Source organism: Ovis canadensis, chromosome 20 (assembly GCF_042477335.2).
Source record: "Ovis canadensis isolate MfBH-ARS-UI-01 breed Bighorn chromosome 20, ARS-UI_OviCan_v2, whole genome shotgun sequence".
NCBI lineage: Eukaryota > Metazoa > Chordata > Mammalia > Artiodactyla > Bovidae > Ovis > Ovis canadensis.
The window spans coordinates 31,494,895-31,504,990 of NC_091264.1; positions in this window are offsets into that span (position 1 = coordinate 31,494,895).

The window sequence follows — 10,096 nt, forward strand, 5'->3', positions numbered from 1 at the left end:
GAGGACAATTGTTCCCAGAGAAAAGGGACGTGGATGATTGTGAGGCTATCATAGAATCTATTAGGAGCACATATGCATATGAGAAAATCAAAGGGAAGAAGAAAGATTTGACACTAAAAACAGAAACAAAAGTTTAAAATAGCTCTGCAGGGATAAACCAATTAGTCAACGACCTTTTTCTCCTCAGATGACCCCAAAGTGTACACCCTGGTGGGGGCGCTGTGGAGTAGCCGCAAGTCAGTGGTTGTCCCCTAGTGGCCAAAAAGAGAGTGACTTCAGTGGATGGAAGAGAGATTTCAGCTCTCAGGGTAGAATCACTCAGGATGTTAAAGTATATAGAAAGGCAAGAGAGAAAGGACACGTCGGACATGTTCCTGGCCATACTTTTCAAGTAGGAAGCAAGGCAGGATATGATGAGGAACGAGCCAAGAAAAGCAAACTGTAGAGGAAAGATGCATCTCTGGAAGAGGATGGGGAAAGCTGACTATCTTTCCCACTGAACCAATGGATGTAAGTCTAGACTCTGTAAATCTATTATAAAGAGAATAGCATAGGTTAATTGAATTAGGAGTGACTAGTTTTTCTTTCTTACTACTTCCTTTAATGAAATGAAAATAATGAATTTATACAATTAAAAGGAAGAAAAAAAAAACAGAAGAACCCAAGAGATCATCTCCCTGAATTTCCTACCCAAGGAAGAATGAAGCACACCTTGGCTTTTTGAGGAATTAGCTGATTTTTGTTTTCTTAACCTATCTTCCATATCATTCTGACTCTTTACTCTGAGCTCTTTTTATTTCTCCCTTCCTTCTTCTTTTCTTTCTTCTCGTTAAATATATCATACATAAAGAGCATAAAGAATAATGTTCATTTACTACATAAAGGATGGAACTGCAAAGCAACAAAAATCTTTTCTCATGAATCTTTCCCCTCCCTCTTTCAGAGATAGTCCCGGTTACTCATCAGGGGACTTTCCTGGTGGCAGAGTGGATAAAAGTCTGCCAGCCAATGTCGTGGTCCTGGGTTTGATACCTTGTCCAGGTAGATTCTACATGCCGCAGATCAGCTTAGCCCGTGCACCACTTACTACTGAGTCCCTCCTCTAGGGCCCACAAGGTGAAACTACTGAGCCCGTAAGCTGCAGCTAGTGAAGCCCAGGTGCCTACAGCCTGTGCTCCACAACAAGAGAAGCCACTTCCTGTGCACACCAACAAAGAGTACCCTCCACTCGCTGCAACTGGAGAAAGCCTGGGCAAAAGCAACAAAGACCCAGCACAGCCAAAAATAAATAAAATTAAAAAAAAAAAAAAACCAAAAACAAGCAGGACCATTGGAACCAGTTTAAACTTGAAAACTCCATAATGAACACAAGCTCTGATTTGATAATAACGAACAAAGCAAGACCATAAGAACTATTACGAAAGAATATTTTTAGAAAGAGTTAAATAGCAAGAAAATATCCCTCTTCATGTCCCTCTGTGACAGCCAGCTAACCCCTCACTTCTGCCTTTGTAGTGTGACAGCAGCCGCAGACCATATGTCAACTAATGAGCATGGTTCTTTTCCAATAAAACTTTATTTACAAAAACAGATGATGGGCCAGGTTTCACCCACCGGCTGTAATGCCTGCTCTAGAGCAGCATTGTTCAATAGAAATATAAAGCAAGCCACATTTTAGATGCTCTTGTACCCAGTAAAAAAAAGGTAGAATTAATCTGAATGTATGCAATACAACATTTTCAAAGTATTATCATTTCAACATGTTATTAATAAAATATATTAATAAGTTACTTTATGTGTTTTCATATTCAGTCTTCCAAAGCTGCTGTTTGCTTTATACCCAAGGCACATCTCAGCTGTGACTAGTCCATTTCAAATGCTCTGTGTCACACTCAACTAGTGGCTACTGTACTGAACAGCACAGCTACTGTACTGGACGGTATAGCTCTTTATTTCTGAAACTCTGATCAAACACAGGTATGATCTTGATAAAAACACTGAGCAAATCAGGAATAGAAGGAAGCTATCTCACCATAATAAAAGCCTTATGCGAAAAACCACTGCAAGGTTCAGGTATCGCCAATAGGGAGGTGAGGAAGTGATACAGGAAAGAAGGCTAATAAACAGTGTGCTATGAAGCCGGCTTCCACCTTGAGGATCTCCCCCAGGAAACACACCTCAGAATTATTCCCTTCACGGACTCCTGACCACCATTTAATTGGTCCCAGGGAGCAGTGCTTTAGCTCTTCTGGCCTGCCACACCAGGACAGCAACTTGGCTTCCAACAGCTCTGGGAACCAGAACCCTAGGGACCAAATCCTGGCAGCTGAAAGTCTACTGGGGCACCAAAGAATGAAAATGCAAGGAATATGAGCGGTCGGTGGCCCCTTCTGTTACCTTGATACTACTTAAAATCATAGAAAGTGCTCTTATTTGTTTTTTTAAAGATTATACTCCATTTATAGTAATTTTTAAACTTTTGCTACATTCCCTGTTTTGTGCAGTATATCCGTGTTGCTTGTGCTGTGCTTAGTTGCTCAGTCGTGTCAGACTCTGTGACCCCATGGACCATAGAGCCCACCAGGCCCCTCTGTCCATGGAGACTCTCCAGGCACGAATACTGGGGTGGGTTGCCATGCCCTCCTCCAGGGGATCTTCTCAACCCAGGGATTGAACCCAAGTCTCCCTCATTGCAGGTAGATTCTTTACCATCTGAGCTACCAGGGAAGCCCTTAGTTTATATTTTGTTGTGTGTACCTCTTAATTCCCTACCCCCTTGCCTTTCCCCACTGGTAACCACTAGTTTGTTCTCTGTATCTGTGAGTTAAAAGCAGCACTTTTAAATATTTATTGATTTATTTAGCTGCATGGAGTCCTAGTTGCAACACACAGGATCTTCCTTGTGTCATGTGGGACCTTTCACTGCAGCTCACAAACTCTCCAGCTGTGGTGTGCAGGCTCAGTAGTTGCAGGCAGGGGCTTAGTTTCTCTGCAGCATGTGGGATCTTAGTTACCCAACTAGGGATTGAAACTGAGTTCCCTGCACTTCAAGGTGGATTCTTAACCACTGGACCATCAGGAAGTCCCAGCACTTTTTATTAAGCCCCCTGGGGATACATCCTAGTCATAGGAGCTACTGGACTGAACAGACTGATTGTTTCCTTATTGTCAGTCACAAGTCAGGCTACTTCGGATCTCACTCATATTTCCAGTGCAGGAAACACATTTCCTACCATAAAAATGCCAAAACTGAAGATGAAAGAAATGAACATAAAATACAAATATACAAGGAACATAAAGCAAATATGTTTAAGTTGTTGATATTCTTTTTGAGGAAGTTTTATGTACAAGCTAGGTTTGCTAATGTTTCTTAAACTACAGCTTCAATGTAATGTTCTTAGTGAATGTCCATAAGCTTTCTAATTGCTCAAGGACTTTAAAAATCTTTCAACATTCCAGGCTTCCTTCTTGGAAATTTCCATAACCAGTGAGATGTGTGTGAATGGCCCTCCCCTTTTCCTCCCTCCTCCATTTCCTTCTCCTCAAAGATTACAGCTAACTTCACTGTAAGTTTTGGTACTTTTGTATTGGCGCTGGAAGCTTCACTTGTTCTTTTCCTGTGGAGGTCATTCTTTGGTCTTTATGGGAAGTTTTTCCTTTGATATCTTTTCTTAAACTTCTTAAAAGAGACTGCTGAAAGTATTGCTGGACCTAATTCTCTTTATCTGATCATGCTCCTAGGCCTTCTAAAGTTCTGTTATCACAGGAAAATCGACCGAATTGGCCTACACTTATCCATTTCTTCACATCTTTTTCTTTCCCTCAAAAATTGCCCCTACTGGAGAATGCAACTTGACCTCAGAGACTGACTCTTTGTTTATTTATTTTCTTGCTCCTATTGTCTCAAAATATCATTCTTTGTTCTCAAAGAGACTGAGAGAAATCCTAGAAGACTTCCCAGAGGAGGTGGCAATTAGTTTGTGCAAAATTTTGGCAAGTGCTCATGGAGTCAAGCTATGTGGGAACTACTTGATAATAAGCTGGGAAGAATGGCAGAATGTGTACCAAATATATTCCGGTTGTTCCTCCACATCTAACCTTCACTTTCCTCCACCCTGGAGCTCTGTGTTCTGGGAGTTGACCCAGAGGGACTGCATCAGCCGACCTCCTTGCCCTAAAATTTTAACTGGGCTCAGCTAGTGGAAGGCATCATGGGAGAGAGTTGAGAAATTCATGTTGCTCTCCCACCTACAGGTCACAGCAGATTGGCTGCGTCCGTCCACTGAAGGCTACCACTCTGTCCAGTGGTGTGCTCTCTTTCTGGATTCAGGGAAAAGTTTAGTCCCTTCAGCCCTAGGAGTGATAACAGGTGTTGCAGTATCTCTTATTACTTTTCCCAAACTCTGCCCATGGCTTTGAAAATAGCTCCTGCGTTAGGCTCTTCTCAAATTATCTGTTTCAAGTATGCCATCTGTTTCCTGCCAGGCCCCTCACTGATACCGTGTGTTTGATTAATGGGTATTAGCTCAGACTAGTTGGAGCATGAAGTGTGTGTGATGAAACAGTGAGACATCATGTAGGAACAGTAGGCTAAAAGCCGGTGGTGAAGGTACTTGCCTCCCAGGCCAGACAGTCTAGCAGGCTCTGGGAATCTCAGAAGGTTTTAGGCCAGGAGTGACATGCTTTAAGAAAACAAATTTGGCAGCTGCATGCAGAATGGTTTAGAAACTAGAGGTGGGGAGACAAATTAGGAGAGAATTACTATTACAGGAAGATAACACTTTGTAACCTTCAGATTGGCAAGGATCCAAAAATTTGATAACACAGTGTGTCAGTAAAGATGCGATCTCGATCTTTGATAATGAGTATGTATATTGATAAACCTCTTCAGAAGGCAGTTTGATAATATCTGTCAACATAGAAGTTGGCAGAGGAAGAAATGGTTAAATAGCATCACGGACTCAATGGACATGAATTTGACCAAACTCCAGGAGATGGTAAAGGACAGGGGAGCCTGGCATGCTGCAGTCCATGGGGTCGAAAAGAGTCAGACACGACTTAGTAACCCAACAACAACAAATCAACATAATAAATGTTTTATAACCTATTGATCCAGCAATTCCATTTGGAGGTACTTAGCCGATTCCTTAATACCCACTGTACACATGCTAAATAATTCATGTATGAGGATACTCATTATAGCATTTTTCTACTGGGTAAAGATTGCAAACAACCTAAATGTTCATCAGTTGGAGACTGGTTAAATAAGTATGCCACATTCCACATAAGGGAACACTATACAGCAGTTAAAGAGAATGAGATGGCTACATACTTATGTGGGAAGATCTCCAATATAACGTTAAGGACAAAGGCAAAGTGCCCAAGTGTACACACAGTGTGCTTCTACTGGGGTGGGAGGACAGAAAAGTATATTGCACATAAATTTGTAACTGCACAGACCAAAAAAATACAAAGGAAACAGGTTAAAGGTGGTTGCTCCCTGAAGAAAACTGAATCATTGGGATCAAAAGAAAGGACATTTTAATTTTTGATGCCTGTACATGAATGATCTGTTTTGAAAATCCGTTGCTCTATCATCTCAGAATCAAACATCTACCTTGTTATCAGTTCCAAAAATTATGTATCACTTTCTTGGTGAAATAAACGCAAACTAAAAAATATTTTGTAATAAAGTACTTAAATGCTTGCACAGAATACTGAGTTTGGTTACCAGGTGAGGAAATGGCTTCAAATTCTTTGCTTGTTCTTGTCCGTCCTCAAGGTTCAGAGTGTACAGTATCTGCAAATTTGGAAGGCAGGCCTTTGAAGAGTAACTGCTTCCTTCTGTGACTGCTGCAGATCTGAGTAGGTCGTGGGCAGTGCTGTCGTCCAGGGAATTCAGACCCTGGGTTGACGGTTGATATAGAAGACTTACTTAAGTTCCTTCTAGCCAGGAGAAGCTATAGTAATAGGGCACGACCCTACTGGAGCCCTCAGGGTTTCTCTCTCATGACTGTTCTTTCATTTATCTGATCTTCAACTAGGCTGTAGCCTCCATCAAGGAAGAGCACACACTTACCTTGCTTACCTTTGTGCTCTTAGCACCCAACGTGGAAAAGGTGTGTAGTGGATGCTCAAATATTTATTCAGTTGAATAAAACATGGCTTTTGTGTCATATTGTCTGTGCTCTTCTCTATGTATTTCTTTCTTTTTGGCTGCACTGGGTCTTGGCTGCTGCCCGGGGGCTTTCTCTAGTTGCAGGGCACCAGCTTCTCACTGTGGTAGCCTCTCCTGTTCTGGAGCACGGGCTCTAGGCACATGTGGTTGTGGTGGACAGGCTTAGTTGCTCTTCGGCATGTAGAATCTTCCCAGACCAGGGATCAAACCCATGTGCCCTGCATTGGCAGGTGGGTTCCTATCCACTGTACCACCAGGGAAGTCCATCCCTGTCCTTCTTTGAAACTTAAAGATGGCAAATAATGGACCATTCATCTAATTGTAATGGCCAATCTACTTACTCTATAAGCAAAGAAAATAGTCAAATAGTGTGAGTGGGTAATAAAACTTTTGAATTAAATGTAATTTAGCTGTCCAGTTTCTGTGGTGCTACAGTAATTCCATGATGTTTCTAAAACATTGTATTACTAAGAAGTAACATCAGCCAAAGGAAGTTGAATCTTTACATCTTACTGTTTTTGTTCATTTCTGCCTGATTAACACAACTATTTGTTGTTGTTGTTGTTAAATAATGACTCTTGCATGGCAGTCAGAACTTTAGTATTAAAACTTCTAAGTAAATTGACCATTTTCTCCTGTTCTTTTGCGATTGAGACTCTGCAGTGACACTTTTATAATTATACAATACTCACATAATATTGTGGGAGCATCCCAGGTGGCTTAGTAGTAAAGAATCTGCCTGTCAATGCAGGAGCCACAGGTTGGATTCCTGGGTTGGGAAGATCCCCTGGAGAAGGAAATGGCAATCCACTCCAGTATTCTTTTTAAAATTAATTTATTTTTTTTATTGAAGGATAATTGCTTTACAGAATTTTGTTGTTTTCTGTCAACCACTCCAGTATTCTTGTCTGGAAGATTCCATGGACAGAGGAGCCTAGCAGGCTACAGTCCGTGGGGCTGCAAAGAGTCAGACACAACTGAGGGACTGAGCATTCACACAAGCATCTAATACTGTACTATTGTATTTAACATAACTGATCATAAATGATATTTAATAAGCTCTAATTGCTTGACTGCTATGCAATTTTATTGCTTTTCCACAGTTGATTTTAGTGAAAATATATGGTCATTACACTAATTGGTGAATATGCCCTCACTGCAATGATGATTGTCATTAGATTTGTTTAATAAAAACTTGAAGTGACTTTAAATCAATGATTTTAATTCAGAGGTATGACTTTAATATACCCACTCCAGTGTTCTTGCCTGGAGAATCCCAGGGATGGAGGAGCCTGGTGGGTTGCCGTCTCTGGGGTCGCACAGAGTCAGACACTACTGAAGTGACTTAGCAGCAGCAGTAGCACCAGCATGATTTGTTAATATAGATGTGTTTTTTTTTTTTTTTTTGTCTTTGTTAAAAAAAAAATCCATCCCAGTTTAAGCATAAGGGAAAGAGATAGGGTCTATCTTCCTGAAATAGCAGAAAGACTTGAGAGGACAGGATGAATAGGTGAGACCTTCTGGGAATGGAACTGACATGATTTGGGCATCACTCATCACTAGCCAACTCAGGGACCAGATGGAGACTGCAAAAAGCGTTGTGCTTGTCTTGTCCAGTGTTTTTTAAATATCTGAATTTGTCTGCCAAGTCATCTGGTCCCCCACTCCCTAGTGACTTTCTTGCAGCAGCCTTGCTTGTGGACTTCACCAGCTTCAGTACAGTTCAGTTCAGTTCAGCGGCTCAGTCGTATCTGACTCTGCAACCCCATGGACTGCAGCACGCCAGGCCTCCCTGTGCATCAACAACTCCTGGAATTTACTCAAACTCATGTCCATTGAGTCAGTGATGCCATCCAACCCTCTCATCCTCTGTTGTCCCCTTCTCCCGCCTTCAGTCTTTCCTAGCATCAGGGTCTTTTCCAATGAGTCAGTTCTCATCAGATGGCTGAAGTATTGGAGTTTCAGCTTCAGCATCAGTCCTTCCAATGAATATTCAGGACCGATTTCTTTTAGGATGGACTGGTTGGATCTCCTTGAAGTCCAAGGGAGTCTTCAGAGTCTTCTCAAACACCACAGTTCAAAAGCATCAATTCTTCTGCGCTCAGCTTTCTTTATAGTCCAACTCTCACCTCCATACAAGACTACTGGAAAAACCATAGCTTTGACTAGGTGGACCTTTGTTAGCAAAGTAATGTCCCTGCTTTTTAATATGCTATCTAAGTTGGTCATAACTTTTCTTCCAAGGAGTAAGCATCTTTTAATTTCATGGCTGCAGTCACCATCTGCAGTGATTTTGGAGCCCCCCAAAATAAAGTCTGTCACTAGACCTGGTAAGCATTGGGTGCCTGGAGAAGAGTGACATCCTTGAACATGGAACTTGGGTGAGAAAAAGTGAAAAACAGAGATTTTTAACAATATATGGAATTTGAGGGAATTTCCTGGTGGTCCATTGGTTAGGATGTGGCACTTTCACTGCTGTAGGCCCAGGTTCTATCCCTAGCGAGGGAACTAAGATCACAGCCAAAGGAAAACAACAGAAAAAAAGAAAAACAAGAATTTGGAATCTGAAAGTCAGGTAAGCCCAATAAGGGTCGAGGCTTGAGGCACAAACCCAAGACTGTGCACATAGGTTGAGAGCTGAGGCTCTGAGAGAATGAATACAAAAAGAAGCTAAAGAGGACTGCCCTGGTGGTCCAGTGGTTAAGACTCTGTGCTCCCAATGTGGGGGTCTGGGTTCAATCCCTCGTCAGGGAACTAGATCCTGCATGCTGAAGCTAAAGATCCTGCATACCGTAATGAAGATCTCCCATGCAGCAACGAAAGTCCTGTGTGCTACAACTAAGACCCGACACAGCCAAATAAGTAAATATTTTTTTAAAAAAGCTAAGTTTTGATGCTCAAAACTTTGGGCATCACTTATATTTAAAGGCTATAAATTACCAGAATCCCAATGAAGGGAAGCCGTCCTACCGGAAACAGGTTAGAGAAAGCTTATGGTCAAGGAGAGAAGTTCAAGGATAAGTGTAAACTGTACCTCAAACACAAAGAGTACACTGTACCCAGAGTAAAAAGGCTAAGTTGAGGGGAGGGGAAGGAGCCAGTAGATTTGGTGATCAAGCCACTAATATACCCACTCCAGTATTCTTGCCTGGAAAAGTCCCAATCCATGAGGTCACAAAACTGGGCGACTAAACAACAAAGATCATCAAAGCGCACTTTCAGCAGAGTAGAGTTAAAATTACAAAGACTGAAACGGAGCGTGGATATAAAGTGGACACAGCTGTTTTAAGATGTCAGACCCACAAGAAAGGAGCTGGAGCATCATTCAGTGGCATGTAGGGTGGAGGATCTCAGGATGGGTATCTTAAAAGAAAAAGGCCTGTGGAAAGGGAGTGAGAGCCATAGGAGGTTGGTTCCACGAGTGGAAGAGGAAGCTCTGGGCAAGAGACTTGCCTCTAGCGAGGAAGATCAGCAAAGATGGAAATGTTTTCAAATACTGAGGGACATTGTGGGAGCTAGTTGGATAGCCTATAACTGGTCGGGTTGTCGGCAGAGTTACAGGTACATCATTGTGAACTTAATAAGGGCCTGGGACTTCCCTGGTGGTCCAGTGGTTAGGATTCCACTGCAAGGGGCCCAAGTTCAATCCCTGGTCCGGGAACTAAGGTCCCCTCAACAAACTGGAAGGCATGGCTGAAAAAAAAAGTAGGAAAGGGTCTGAGAGACTTGGCATCATTCAGGAAGGCAGGACAGGCTTTTTGAGCAGCAGAGAAAGCTATGCTGAGATTAACAAGCATTACTATGGTTCATACTGCCATAAGGTTTGCAAGACTCAAGGTAATTTATTTTTTAGATTTAATTAGCAAAGTAAACTTTCCTATAAAAATGACCAGTCCACAGAAATGAATTGCAAGCCCA